This window comes from Hyperolius riggenbachi, chromosome 5, assembly GCF_040937935.1.
Source record: "Hyperolius riggenbachi isolate aHypRig1 chromosome 5, aHypRig1.pri, whole genome shotgun sequence".
Taxonomy (NCBI): domain Eukaryota; kingdom Metazoa; phylum Chordata; class Amphibia; order Anura; family Hyperoliidae; genus Hyperolius; species Hyperolius riggenbachi.
Genome location: NC_090650.1, coordinates 59,674,638 through 59,689,937, shown reverse-complemented (window position 1 = coordinate 59,689,937; position 15,300 = coordinate 59,674,638). Strand labels below are relative to the sequence as shown.

General features: G+C 41.9%; 1 long non-coding RNA gene across 2 annotated transcripts in view; it reads right to left on the bottom strand.

Moving 5' to 3' along the window:
* Positions 1 to 15,300, bottom strand: part of LOC137519624 (uncharacterized) — a 346,634-nt gene that overhangs the window by 10,168 nt on the left and 321,166 nt on the right. The window contains exon 4 of one of the 2 annotated variants that reach the window (XR_011021038.1): positions 4,733 to 4,939. The exons of the other annotated variant lie outside the window; for it this stretch is intronic. This is a non-coding gene — a long non-coding RNA (uncharacterized lncRNA). The remainder of the gene's footprint in view (positions 1 to 4,732; positions 4,940 to 15,300) is intronic. 2 annotated transcript variants of the gene reach the window in all.

The window sequence follows — 15,300 nt, the reverse complement described above, 5'->3', positions numbered from 1 at the left end:
TGGGTGATTCTTGTTTTCAATAATTACTTTATTTTCTATACATTTTATAAGCAAAAACAAAAATACACTGTACACTATTTCTCCAATTCTATCCCATATAATTTTAAAATGAGCAATGCTACTATAAATTAAACCTACACATTTTATTTGTCCATTAGTCCCGACTATCACAACATATAAATTACATTCCTAGTACAATGTTTGGTGGCAATATAATATTTGGAAGTAAAGAGTTACTTTTTATTGTTTTGGGGGTTTTTGCATTCAGGCAATTGCAAGGCCTTATGTACTGAAATAACAGTAATACACCCTCATGACATACATATTAACCACTTTACCCCCAGCAGTGCGGATTTCTCCGTCCATTTTTCCACCCTGTTAACACCAGGGATGGAGAAATCTGCACCACCCGCGCTCCCGCCGCTGTCCGCGCTCCCGCTCGCTCGTCCACGTGCCCCCGTGCTCGTGCACGCCGCCACCCGCTCGCCCGGAGATCAATGAATGGGAAAAACCTTTCCGTTCATTGATCGAAGCCCCCGCAATGATCAGCTGCTTCTATGAGAAACAGCGCGATCATTGTGATTTTCCCAGCCTCATTGAGCTTCCTGCAAGCGTACTTCCGGACGCTTGCAGGTCGCATGAACAAAAAATCACTGTGGCCATCTCGTGGCCAAATAGTAAAACTACACCCTAAAGCATTTTTCATGTACACATACATTAGTTTTACACAATAAATTAACTCATTGCCTCCCACACTCCCCAATTATTATTTTTTTGTAATTAAAAAAAAAAATTACAATAAAAAAAACATAAATAGTTACCTTAGGGACTAGAGATGGGCCGAACGGTTCGCCGGCGAACGGTTCCACGCGAACTTCGGTGGTTCGCGTTCACGTCCCGCTGGCGAACCTTTGCGGAAGTTCAGTTCGCCCCATAATGCACCTTGAGGGTCAACTTTGACCCTCTACATCACAGTCAGCAGGCCCAGTGTAGCCAATTAGGCTACACTAGCCCCTGGAGCCCCACCCCCCCTTATATAAGGCAGGCAGCGGCGGCCATTACGGTCACTCGTGTGCTGCCTGCGTTAGTGAGAGTAGGGCGAGCTGCTGCAGACTGTCTCTCAGGGAAAGATTAGTTAGGCTTAACTTGTTCCTGGCTGGCTGCATACCTGTTCTGTGAACCCACCACTGCATACCTGTACTGTGAACCCACCACTGCATACCTGTTCAGTGAACCTGCCACTGCATACCTGTTCTGTGAACCCATCACTGCATACCTGTTCAGTGAACCTGCCACTGCATACCTGTGCTGTGAACCCACCACTGCATACCTGTTCTGTGAACCCACCACTGCATACCTGTGCTGTGAACCCATCACTGCATACCTGTTCAGTGAACCTGCCACTGCATACCTGTGCTGTGAACCCATCACTGCATACCTGTTCAGTGAACCTGCCACTGCATACCTGTGCTGTGAACCCACCACTGCATACCTGTACTGTGAACCCACCACTGCATACCTGTTCAGTGAACCTGCCACTGCATACCTGTTCTGTGAACCCATCACTGCATACCTGTTCAGTGAACCTGCCACTGCATACCTGTGCTGTGAACCCACCACTGCATACCTGTTCTGTGAACCCACCACTGCATACCTGTGCTGTGAACCCATCACTGCATACCTGTTCAGTGAACCTGCCACTGCATACCTGTGCTGTGAACCCATCACTGCATACCTGTTCAGTGAACCTGCCACTGCATACCTGTGCTGTGAACCCACCACTGCATACCTGTTCTGTGAACCCACCACTGCATACCTGTGCTGTGAACCCACCACTGCATACCTGTTCTGTGAACCCACCACTGCATACCTGTTCTGTGAACCCACCACTGCATACCTGTTCAGTGAACCCACCACTGCATACCTGTTGCATCAAAATGAATGAGGCATGGATCCCGGAGGGCTGCTGCCCGCCCCAAGACTAAGTCAGTCCCCGCACACACAGCATCTCTGCCTGCACGCCGTGTGACTGGCTGCCTGGGCTGCCCCAAGAAGACTAAGTCGCTCCCAGTCCCTCCACACAGCATGTCTGCCTGCAGGCCGCTTGACTACCTTCTCCACCACCACCAACAGGGTCCGGGACTCCAGGCGGATTGCTGAATTTTTTAGGCCGCTGCTAGCAGCGGCCGCTGTAATCATTTTTCTGGTGCGTGTACATGACTGCCTAATTTTTCTGGCTGCACTGCGGGCAGCTGCAACAACAAAAGAAAAGGCATGTACATGCGCCCATTCCCCTTCGTGATCATTACCTTGCCGTGGTGAAGGGGCTTGCGTATCACAATGAAGCAATGACCGGCGCCTAGATGAGTGTCTCGGGGGGCACACAAAAGATAATAAGGTCGTTGCTTCATTGTGGTCAGACCAAATTTGATCAGCTGGACAGTCACTGTTCTGTCATTCAGCTACATCAGCCAGGCGACCATATGGGCTGTAAAGCCACCAAAACCTGCACTCTCGCCATGGTGCGCACCAGTCCAGCACGGCCATCACTACACAAACAGCTGTTTGCGGTGCGTTACACGGTGAGTTTGGTGTGTCAGTGTGAAGCAGTACCTTAATTACACTACCTGATTGATGTATACACATGCAAGATGTTTTAAAGCACTTTAGGCCTGTCATTTAGCATTCAATGTGATTTCTGCCCTTAAAACGCTGCTTTGCGTCAAATCCAGATTTTTCCTCGGGACTTTTGGCATGTATCCCACTCCGCCATGCCCCCCTCCAGGTGTTAGACCCCTTGAAACATCTTTTCCATCAGTTTTGTGGCCAGCATAATTATTTTTTTTTTTCAAAGTTCGCATCCCCATTGAAGTCTATTGCGGTTCGCGAACTTTAACGCGAACCGAACGTTACGCGAAAGTTCGCGAATCCGGTTCGCGAACCTAAAATCGGAGGTTCGGCCCATCTCTATTAGGGACTGAACTTTTTAAAATATTTATGTCAAGATAGTATAACACTGTTACTTTATAAACTATGGGCTTGTAATTAGGGATGGATGCAAAACTGAAAAAAGACACCTTTATTTCCAAATAAAATATTGGCGCCAAACATTGTGATAGGGACATAATTTAAACGATTTTATAACTGGGACAAATGGGCAAATACATTTCATGGGTTTTAATTACAGTAGCATGCATTATTTAAAAACTATAATGGCCGAAACATAATGATTTTTTCCCCAAATTTTTTCCTAATTTCCCATTAAAACACATTTAGAATAAAATAATTCTTGGCATAATGTCCTACCTAAAGAAAGCCTAATTGGTGGCGAAAAAAACAAGATATAGTTCATTTCATTGCGATAAGTAATAATAAAGTTATAGATGAATGAATGGAAGGAGTGCTGAAAGGTAAAAATTGCTCTGGTGTTTCAGGGGTAAAACCCCTCAGTTGTGAAGTGGTTAAGTCCCTAAGGCAACTATTTATGTATTTTTTTTGTTTTTTTAATATTTTATATGTGATTGTTTGATGACTGAGGTCAGTGGGGTGGGGTAAGGAGGGGGCTTTGGAGGGGATTGATTGTATTATTATTTTTTTTATAAAATGTGTAGTGTGTATAATTTGACTTTTTGCCACTAGGTTTACCAGCAAGTGTTTAACTTTTTTTTTCTACTTTCATTTTGTTACGTATTTATGAATGGACATAGCCCCTGATCGGGGTCATGTCTATTCATTTCAGGCACTGCGATTGGTTCGGGAAACCCTCTGGTCCCTTCCCCAATTGCTGACAGGAAAAAGCCGCTGGGTAAGAGCGGGGGTCGCGTGCCCATGCCAGAACAGTGCTGCTATAACACTGGACTCGTATACGTCCAGTTAGACTTGAGCGACGTCTATCTGGACGACTGTAGTTGTCCAGGTAGACTGAAGTGGTTATGTCACCTCCAGTTTTTGCATATAAGTAAAGGACGGTGCACAGTAGGGATGGTCGGAAATGACGATTTCCGATTCTGTGGAAATTCCGTTTTCTACAACTGCCTATTACTGACTCCGTGAATTTTCGATTTCTGTTTTACGATTCTGTTGTTCGAGTAGTAGATTTTGGTAATTTTTTGCATTTTTTAATTGGCCACATACTTCAGAGTTGACTCTGCATTCTCTGTTTGGTCCAATGCTTCTGTGATCTGTGATTGGGCTAAAATTACAGAGTTGCGAGTTGTAATGATGTATTTCGATCAGATTTCCAAGTCCCGATTGGAATGGCCAATTTCTGTTCGGAAATGCAGAAATTGAGTTTCTACAGAATCCGAATGAGAATTCCAAGTGTACCGTGGGCAATCTGGTGTGCAGGATTGACATCCAGGGAAGGCTGACCCTTTTTACCTGTTTCCCCAACCTCTGGCTGAAAGGAATATCTCTATCTATCACTCTGTCTGTCTATCTGTTTTGATTATTGGATCCCGTTGCCTCTGTTTGGTTATCCTCATGCTGTGTGACATGAATCTGAACATACAGTAATATAATACACACAGCCATCATTTTAATTAGCTACGTTTAGTGCAGACAGGCCTATTTGCAACTCATTTAAAGGGACTATCCATCACTATTAGTTTTCACATCCAGCACATTTTCCAGCCATTTCTTATTCAGAGCTGGTCCCATCTCACCCAGAAGCCAGAACTGGATTATTCTGGTTAGAGAGAAAACACAGAGCGGAGAACTATCCACAGCTGACCTCGCTGAAGCCTCTCCAATGCCTGTCAAGCTTGATGCTCTCATAACGTGTAAAGTACAGGTTCTATTCCCACTAGGCTACATATATGTCAGCTCCTGTTACTCTTAACTCCAGCAGCCTGGGGGCTGGAGGCCCGAGGTTGCTCCTCCAACAGATGTCACATGCTACTTTTCAGGCCCAAAATCACTTTATCTTCATCTGTGCAGTCTGAAAAATAAACAATCAGCAAACTTAGGAGTGTTGTGGATATAAGTAGATCTTTTGTATATCCTCTTTAAAGTAGGGAAGCAGTTAAACAATTAAATAATAATTCTGTTAGTGAGTTATAATGGAAAAAGAGAGCAGCATAGAGGATGTCATGCAAGAGTGCAAGTGATAATTGCGGATGATATATAAACATACACACCTGTCTGGACATCAAAGCCCATCTCTGGGCACAAATCTAAAAATACCTCCTTAAAGGATAGTAATCAGCAAACTACCTTAAAAAAATAGGCATCTGGAGGTAAAACCACTCTTTAAATTTTAAACACAACCAAAATTAGCAGAGCTGGGGAAGTCAGTTTTGGCTTTGTGAGTAGGGCTGGTGCTGCTTTTCTTTACACTCAGTGGCGGCTCCAGTTTAAAATTTAGGGGGGGGGGGGGGGGAGTTCAGAGGGGACATGATAGCTGGCTGGTGGGGGGCATTTTCAGGTTTAAAATTGAGGGTATGTATAGTGAGCGTTAGATATTTTTTGGCTAACTCAGGTGATAAAATTTAGGCTAACTACAATGATAGGATTCAGATGTAAACATTACAAACAGAACTCAGAGGCTTTTGAGCAGAGCAGATTGTCCAAATGATGGTGCTATTGTGGAAGAAAAGTTAGTTACAGATGTACTTAGCTAGTTGGCTGGGATACTTTATTCCTTACTTTCTAGGAAGCTTCTCCTGTGTGGAGAGATCACAGACAAATCATTAAAGCCCACAGCCTGTGTCTGATGATTCTACAAGGAAAGGGGAGGGGGAAGAGGCAGGAGGTAGAGAAACACTGTGTGTAAGTAGCTAAGCATTGCTGCAGACTAGAGCTCAGGGGCATAGCAATAGCCATAGCAGCTGCTATGGGGCCCTGGAGCATAGCAGTGGGTACTTAATGTATTTACCAATAACTTTCTTGTGTTTCTCCACCCTCTGACTTTGTCTCAGTGTCCATGAACTATGTGCAGTGTTAATTGCATGATAATGTAAATTGCTCAATTAACTCTTATCCATAGGGAGGGGCAGATGGCATTGCTTAAGATTGCCTACATTTGAGGGCCCCATGAAAGTTTTGCTATGGGGCCCCATGATCCCTAGCTACGCCACTGCTATAGCTTGTATTTTACAAACAGGAAGTTTTAAATCCAGTTCATACCATGTATTGGCTAATTTCAAAGAAAAACAGTAAGCTTTCAGCTAGGTAACCTTCTTCACACTCCTATTCCTGTTGACTGACAATGTTAGAACATACAATCAGGAAGTAGAGAGATTTTTTTTCAAATATAAGTGTCATCCAGATGCAGTAATTACAAGGGATCTTGCAAGGATTGTGAGGTATTTGTGGCCAATAGATAAGATCCTTGGCTTATTTAACATCTACGTAGACTCAGGCTGACATGAAGAGTTTTTTACAGACTGTATCCTGTTCAGTGTATGCTCCTGGCATGGAAACAATTAACTGTATGTTACTGAGCTGGGGGTCTCTCAGGGGGGCACAGTGATTCCCAGGGGGAGATAGTGCCACAGCATTCCCCAGTGTAGCACCGTCACTGCTTACACTCATCATTCTGTAGTCCAGACTACAAGGGGGCAGGCACAGACTAAAGATCTCTAAGAAGACTGCAGCCTAAAGCTAATTTAGTAGCTTCATCACAGACAAAACGACTGCCTACACACATCTTGAAAATCATTTGGGGTGGGGCTTATATCCATGGTAGTTCTCCTTGAGAATTTTGGCCAAGACACCCAGGAACAATTGTTCTGGCCAAGGAAAATCTCTGTGTGTACATAGTTGTAGACAGCAGTGATTAGCAGTAAAGAGATTTGTTTAGATCAGAGGTTTCCAAATCTCAAAAGTCAATGGCCTCAATTCACTAAGATTATCTCCTGTCTTTAATAACTCTTCTAGAGTTGTTACCATGGTGATGAGGCATGTCGTATTCAGGAAACATTTTACCTCAGGCAAACCTAAAGTTAACTCTTCTGTCTTTAAGTTAACTCTCCAATCCTTAAAATAACTCCAGAGTTAAAGACAGGTTGTTAATTAACTGCATGTGAAAATAACTACAGAGGAGGTAACTTAACTACAGAGGAGGTAACGTAAGGAATGAAGAGATAAGATAACTCTCTCACTGTGTGGAGGTAAGTTTTCTCTTGCTTTATTATCTCCAGCATGATCTTAGTGAATTGAGGCCATTGTCCTCACACATTTTTTGGCATAGCTCTAACAACAGATGGGAGTGAATGAGATAGGGTGTGATTGACTAGGTACAATAACTTTGTCCATTCAAAAATACTGACATCAATATGGCCCCCAAGGAAAAGATCACCCGGGGGTGAGACTAGAAATGTATTCCTGTGACTTGCTCTAAAAGGCCACCAACTGCAGAATCCAAATCAGTCAGGATTAGAGAGAAGAGCAATTTGTACATCAATGTATTAGGCCTATGACAAAAAAATTTATAACAGTATAAATACATACCTCCCAACCAGACCCTCTTTGTAAACCCAATCCCTCTGTCCCATTAGCTTTCTCATTTGTCCATTTACTGGGCTGATGTACAGATCTTAAACATACTGTATTTTTTGGACTATAAGACTCACTTTTTCTCCCCCAAAAGTGAGGGGAAAAAGTCACTGCATCTTACAGTCCAAATGCAGGGAGTTCCTGACTTGTGAACGCCTGCCAATACAAACCTCCAACCCGCTGCAATGTCAGGGACTCCCTGTACTGTGCACATGCAGAGGAGGACACGGGGACAAACGGAAGACACAAGGGGACAAAAAGGGGCATAGTGGAGGACACAAGGGGGACACCAAGGGGCATAGTGGAGGACACAAGGAGGACAGAGGCGGACACAGGAGGACACCAGGGGGACAGAGGAGGAAACATAGATACACAAGAGGTACAAGGGGGCATGAGGTGCAAGGGGGGCATAATCCACAAGATGCCCGTTCACCATGGATTCACTAGCCACGGATCTTACCTATTAGTATATATATATATATATATATATATATATATATATATATATATATATATATATATATATATATATATATATATATATGTATATATATATATATATATATATATATAAGAAGAAACGAGGAGTTGCAGCACACGGCTCTTTATTGAGCAAAAAGATATACAGGCAGACGTTTCGGTTGTCCACAACCTTCCTCAATGCCACATAATGCAATACAACATATGTAAATTTATACCCATGCAGACAGGAAATGACAATAATGTGTCCACCCCCTTAAAGGGGAACTGACAAAATCATATATACAATAAGTGTTAAATCCACACTTATCTCATCCAATTTCAGTCCATAATTCAAATCTCTGTGTCTGTATCCAATCCATGTCGTCCAATCATAATCAATCTCATAGTAATCCATCTATAATATTAAAAGAATACATCATAAGGATAGATCATAAGAATAAATGGAGGTCAAAGTCCCTATTCAAACCATTCGGATGTAGGGACCCCATATGTTGTATTGCATTATGTGGCATTGAGGAAGGTTGTGGACAACCGAAACGTCTGCCTGTATATCTTTTTGCTCAATAAAGAGCCGTGTGCTGCAACTCCTCGTTTCTTCTTCTATATGATCTGGAGGGATTGGGCTCCCTCAGTTGCGGGCATACACTTACAAGGAATCACTTGTGTGAGCTGCTGATCCCCCTTGGACTCTATATATATATATATATATATATATATATACACAGGGTGGGCCATTTATATGGATACACCTTAATAAAATGGGAATGGTTGGTGATATTAACTTCCTGTTTGTGGCACATTAGTATATGTGAGGGGGTAAACTTTTCAAGATGGGTGGTGATCATGGGGGCCATTTTGAAGTCAGCAATTTTGAATCCAACTTTTGTTTTTTCAATAGGAAGAGGGTCATTTGACACATCAAACTTATTCGGAATTTCACAAGAGAAAAAATGGTGTGCTTGGTCTTAACATAACTTTATTCTTTCATGAGTTATTTACAAGTTTATGACCACTTATAAAATGTGAACTGCACATCTCGTATCTTCACAACATAGACAATGGCATTCAGATGACCCCAAAGATAAAAGTCTAAGGGGGTCAGATTGGGAGATTGGGTCTATGCTGTGAAGATACGAGATGTGCAGCACCTGAAACTTCATAAACTGTCTGGAAGCCTGTGCTAGCATTTCTCCTGTGGTGTTGCTATCAGTGTGTGAAGAGTGGGAGAAGAGGGTTGCATTGACAATCCAACACAATGGGCAGCACATTGAACAGATTTTATAAGTGGTCAGAAACTTGTAAATAACTCATGAAAGAATAAAGTTACGTTAAAGCCAAGCACACCATTGTTTTTCTTGTGAAATTCCCAATAAGTTTGATGTGTCACATGATCCTCATCTTATTGAAAAAACAAAAGTTTGATTCAAAATGGCTGACTTCAAAATGGCCGCCATGGTCACCACCCATCTTGAAAAGTCCCCCCCAGACACTACTGCATCCAAATAGAGCAGCAAGGCTGCCAGGCAAACTGGTATTGTTTAAGAGAAATGTCAGCCTCCATATTCTTCTCACCACAGTTTTCTTTTAAACAATAAAGTTATGGATGAATTCATAGCTTAAATTTAACTTTATAAAGAAGAGAAGATTTAAAAAAAAACACTTTTTCCAGTTTAGTCATTCCATCGCAGCAGGCTCACATAGTTTTCCATTAAATTAAATTATAGAAAGCTTAATTCAATATTAACTTCTTCTTTCACAATAGTTTTCATTTGGTTTGAAAATAAACATAATTGCGCATCAGGATGGAATCTGTTCAAAGCAGGGTTTTATTTAATTATGTTATGCAATTAATGTGTTTGTCTTTAATAATCATTTCTTTAGAACTTTTTTTCTGAAGATCTTTTATATCCAAAGAGACAAGGGGAAATTGCAAATAGCTGATGTGTCATAGCGAAGGTATAACTCAACAGCAACTTTAGGTGAAGGATTATGGGAGAGACATTGCTGAGCGCTACTTATATGTCTGATGCTTGTTGATTCTGGTGCTGGGGAAGCTGCCTGTGAATTAGAGCGCTACTTATATGCCTGATGCTTGCAGGACCGGTTCTAGACTTTTTGCTACCCGAGGCAAACTTGTAAGGATGCGCGCACCCCCCTCGATTTGGAATGTTCGCACAGCACCCGGCAATTTACTCTGCTTCATTTAATGTTCTCACATGACATGCTGCAGCTCAACACAATAGCACACTGGCTGGCTGTGAGTCACTGACAAACAAACTGCTCACCCTCAATCACTCCATTGCTCCTCAGTCAGGACAGTAGTGGCACCTCCTCCCTTCTGCTGTGCAAGTCAAATGAAACACTGCTGCACTTCTGCCTCCCCCCTCCTCACTCACTGGACTTCTCACACAGCACAACAAGCTGCTTTTCCTCAATGATGACTTCTTCACCTCGCTCTCCTCTCGCTTCTCCTCCTACTCTGACTGCATGCTGTTAGTGTAAACACAGTACAAACATGCTGCCCCTGTAATCTCTGCGCATGATGAAAATGTTTCACCTTGCTTTATGAGAGAACCGGCCCTGGATGCTTGTTGATTCTGGTGCTGAGAAAGCAGTGAATAGAGGGATGCTCCTTCAAAATTGAAAGAATTGAAATGTCCACATTTTCGAGCTCAAAAATTGGATTTCCACGAAAATCTGGTTCACTGCAACTCTGTAAATTTAGCCAATCACAGAACTTGGTAGCACTGGACCAATCAGAAAATGCAGTATTGTTCTGCGAAAGTCAGGTGAATGCAGTCATTTTAGACCAATCACAATACTTGGATACCACCAAGTATTTCTGAGTCTTGTGATTGGCCTAAAATTTCCGAGGATATTGTCCATTCGCTGATAGGTGGTGATGAGTCAACTCTGAAGTATTTACCCAATCGGTGAATGCACATAAAAACCAAAAAAAAAACTTCTCAGGAATAAAAAAACGGAAAATCGGAAATCGTTATTGGCGAAAATCAGAATTTCCATGGAATAGGAAATGGGCATTTCCAGCCACCCCTAGCTGTGAATAAATGTATCAATAAATTGAACTTACTGCTGCTGTTATATATCAGCTAACATACTTTTATCACTAATCACCTGATTGTAATCCATGCATTATTGCTACTTCTCATTCATGTTGCGTAACCTCAATGCTGGGTACACATGATGTAATTTCACGCCCAACACACGGGAATCGGGAGATTATTTCCAACATGTCCGATCGGCTCCTGATCAATAAAGTGATCGATTTTCCACACTTATAATTGGAAAATCGATCGCTTTATCGATCGGGAGCAGTTTGGACATGTACACACAATGCAACTTCCTGTCCGATCACCCGTCGATCGGCTGGAAATAGCATCATGTGTACACAGCATTACCCCTTCCCCCCAACAGGATCCTCCTGGTGATGGATAAAGTTACCCCACACATTAATCTTATCTAAAGTCTACAATTATCCTCCCCGACATGAACTCATTCCTGATAGCTAACCATAACCTCAGCATTATCCTATTCCTGATGCCTAACCCTAACCTTCCCTCCACTATTAATCCATTCCTGATGCCTGGCTTCTACCTCCTCCTCTAAAGTTAACCTAATAACCTGATGCCTAAGACCAACCTCTTCCCAAAGTAAACCCTTTCCTAATGCATAACACTAAATTCACACGTAACCACTTCGCATCCAGACCTCGTTTCCCACTTATGGACCAGAGCAGTTTTGACAGTTTAGCTATGTCCTTAATTAATCAGAAATAACTTTATCCCTACTTATGACACAGAAATTAAATATACTGTATATACTTGAATACAAGTCGATCTTGTGTATAAGTCGACTCCAATATTCAACCCTTTTAAGCTGGAATTTTGTACTGACTCAAATATAAGTCTACCCAGCAAAGTTAATGGCTGCATTTGGGGCTCAGGAGGGGTTCACAACTGCACTGCATACAGTATTGTAGCCATTAACCCCTCCTGTCCCATAAGTGCAACCAATAACTCCTCCAGACCCCCAAGTGCAGCAACTATTCACTCCCCTTCCTGCAGCCCAGTATTTCTCCCACTTCCCTTTCCTTGTTAATAGTTGTGGTCAGGACTTTCAGACCTGTGTTTTCTTGGCATTTCCTTTCCTCAAAGTATCACTTACCGCTGGGTAAATTGCTGCAAATGGGAATGTCACTATTAGTACACGTATCACTCAATGTACTCAGTGTTGACTGTGACTCGTGTATAAGTCGACCCCTATACTTTTATGAAGTGAAACAGACCTACATTTCTAGACTTATACTCAAGTATATACAGTATATTGTTTTTTTCAAGACTAACTAGGCTTTCATTGTATGCCATTTTTCACTCGAACAATTTTGTTTTCTCTGAATTTTAATGAGAAAACAAGGAAAAAATAGAAACAACACATTATTTTTCAGTTTTACCAATTCCAGTTTAAAAATAAAAAGTGCTACTGTAGATAAAAAAACACAAATTTGGTTTGGCTATTCTTACCGCTTATCACAAAACTTGGATTATGTTCCTGTCACAATTTATAGTGAAGATATTTGATTCTGATATAATGCTACAGAGTGTATTTTTCACTATGAACTGAGAAAATAAAAGTATTTTTAATGGTAAAAATCAATCTCATTAGCTCAGGAAACAATTACTGCTGCATCAGTGCCAGAAATGTGCACAGCTGCAAGCCCAAAAGCCCAATCCTGCACAGCATTGCTTCTGCTACAAGACGTATATCTACTGACCTGTGGCTTAGATGAAGTCACAAAGGACGTAGATATGGTGTAGTGGTTAATGTAAGCCCCTTTTTGACGCCTACCCCTAACCTCCCCTTAACAGTTAAGTCTTCCCGACATATTCCCTAACCTTTTTACTTGGGGTGAACAATAAGATACAAATAATTCAGAGCTAATGCAGATTTATGCATTCTCTTTAGGTTCCCTTTAAGGGATATTGGCCTCAATTCACTAAGATCATGCTGGAGATAATAAGGAAAGAGAAAACTTACCTCCACACAGTAAACGAGTTATCTTATCTCTTCATTCCTTACGTTACCTCCTCTGTAGTTAATTTACCTCTTCTGTAGTTAAGTTACCGCCTCTGTAGTTAAGTTACCTCCTCTGTAGTTATTTTCACACGCAGTTAACGAACAGCCTGTCTTTAACTCTGGAGTTATTTTAAGGATTAAAGAGTTAACTTAAAGACAGAAGAGTTAACTTTAGGTTTGCCTGAGGTAAAATGTTTCCTGAATACTACATGTCTTATCACCATGGTAACAACTCTAGAAGAGTTATTAAAGACAGGAGATAAGCTAAGTGAATTGAGGCCAATGTGAACCTGCAGTAGTAGAACAGTACTTACCTAGTGAAACACACACTGTCTTCTACCAAAGTTACTGAGAGAGCACTGAAGGAATGCTATAGCTGATACTGACAGTTCTTCTCTCAGCAGGTGCAGCAATACAGCAAACAACATACAAGTTGGACTCTGGAGGACTACAAATAACTTGCTGTCCACATGTGAATCTGCACGGAATATATCCTAGGCTACAGATGATAGTTTTCTCACTAGCTGGCAATACAGTTTAGAATAGCTATCAAGCCTGTCTAAGTAGTGTACCTGCTGCACACACATTTACCTAACTACTTCAGCACAAGGGACCACCGACTAAGCGGAGTGGACCACCGACTAATCAATCAGCCAAATTGAAACTGAGCCGCGGTAGGGGAAGAGAGGATCACTTTTGCACGCTGTGGGCACAGGACGGCTGCAGGGGGCTGGTCGAAGCCCCAGGTAAGTGAAACTCTTTTTCTTTTTTTCAGTTAAGGTTCACTTTAACTCATTAAAAAAAAGTTGTAGTCCATATATTAATGGAAAAGGCAAAACATTAGCAAAGTGCCAGATAGCTGCCATATATGGCTAGAGCGTGGTCAGAGTGAGCACACAGATAGCAAAATGGCTCCCAGCCTAGAATTGAGTTGTATTTCACAGAATAATTTTCCATAAAAATGAAGCAGGAGGGATCAATAGCCAGATGTGTTATGTTTAGTTTTGATATGTAACCCTCGTACAGTACTGCCTGTTGATTTATGGCTTGCCTCTCCTTGCCAAGTCTACGGAAAAGTTACAGATTTAATTAATGCAGACCTCTGGTAATTGGTCAGCACATTAAACTCATTAAAACACAACCATCCTGAGCTAAACGGAACCTGTGAGGACTGTAGCTCGTTACAACCTCTGCCAAACAGGCGAGGCCCATTCTTGGCAATGCAAGTCTTATACTGTATACTTACATATACTGTGTGTGTATATATATATATATATCAGTAGCTTTTCATTTCCTGACACAACATGTTGCTTGACGCGGCTCACCATTCACTTCATAAATTAACTTTGGTGTAAGCTGACTGAAATATTTCTGCAGTGAGAAGTTTGGCTTATCTTTGTAATGCGTTGTTATAGCACATACTGTACAAAAATGTATAGCTTTTATAGGTGCATTGAAGCTTTCCTTCTATGGGCAATATACAACTCTCTGTGAGCGTGATCGCCTGAACGACTATGAAGTAAGGTTGTCAAAGAACTACTGTTCTCATCTATGTAAGAACACGCCTAATCCAATGCATTCTACCTAAAAGCTTCATTTAGCTATACAGATAACATTAGGAGCTTTAAGCAGAAGGGAAAAGTAACAATTTGTCCCCTATTAAATTATAAATACTAAATCATTTCCTTTGTTTTAAATTTTTTATTAATATTATCTGTAGTAGTAGTAAAGTAAAAAGCAGCATTTTAAAGAAAAAAAAAAACAACAAAAAATGCAATATGTCTGGTGCTCATCTAATCCTCAACAACTGCCACTCACTGGTCACTTGGCCACTACAGTCACATAGTCTGCACAAGGCCGGATTCATACTTTTTGTGCCCCTAGGCCAAGTATGTGGTGGCTCCCCTTCCATGTACAGCAGCCCCCCTCCTATTCCATGTGCAACCCTCTCTTCCATGTGTATCATCCATGTACCGTACCCCTCTCTTTCAAGGGCAGCTCCTTTTGGCATCAGTTTACCTTTTTTTATATGCTGCTTCCCATTTTCAGCTTCCTCTTTTATATGTAGCAACCCATCTTTCATGTTCAGGTGCCCAGGGCCGGCCCGCTCATGAGGCGGGGTGAAACATTTGCCTCAGGCGGCAGATCTGGGGGGCGGCACCCGCCTGTCCATGCGCTGGGGGCTGTCAGCCGAGCTGGAGGGGTAGCGGGCAGAAAGGAGGTATT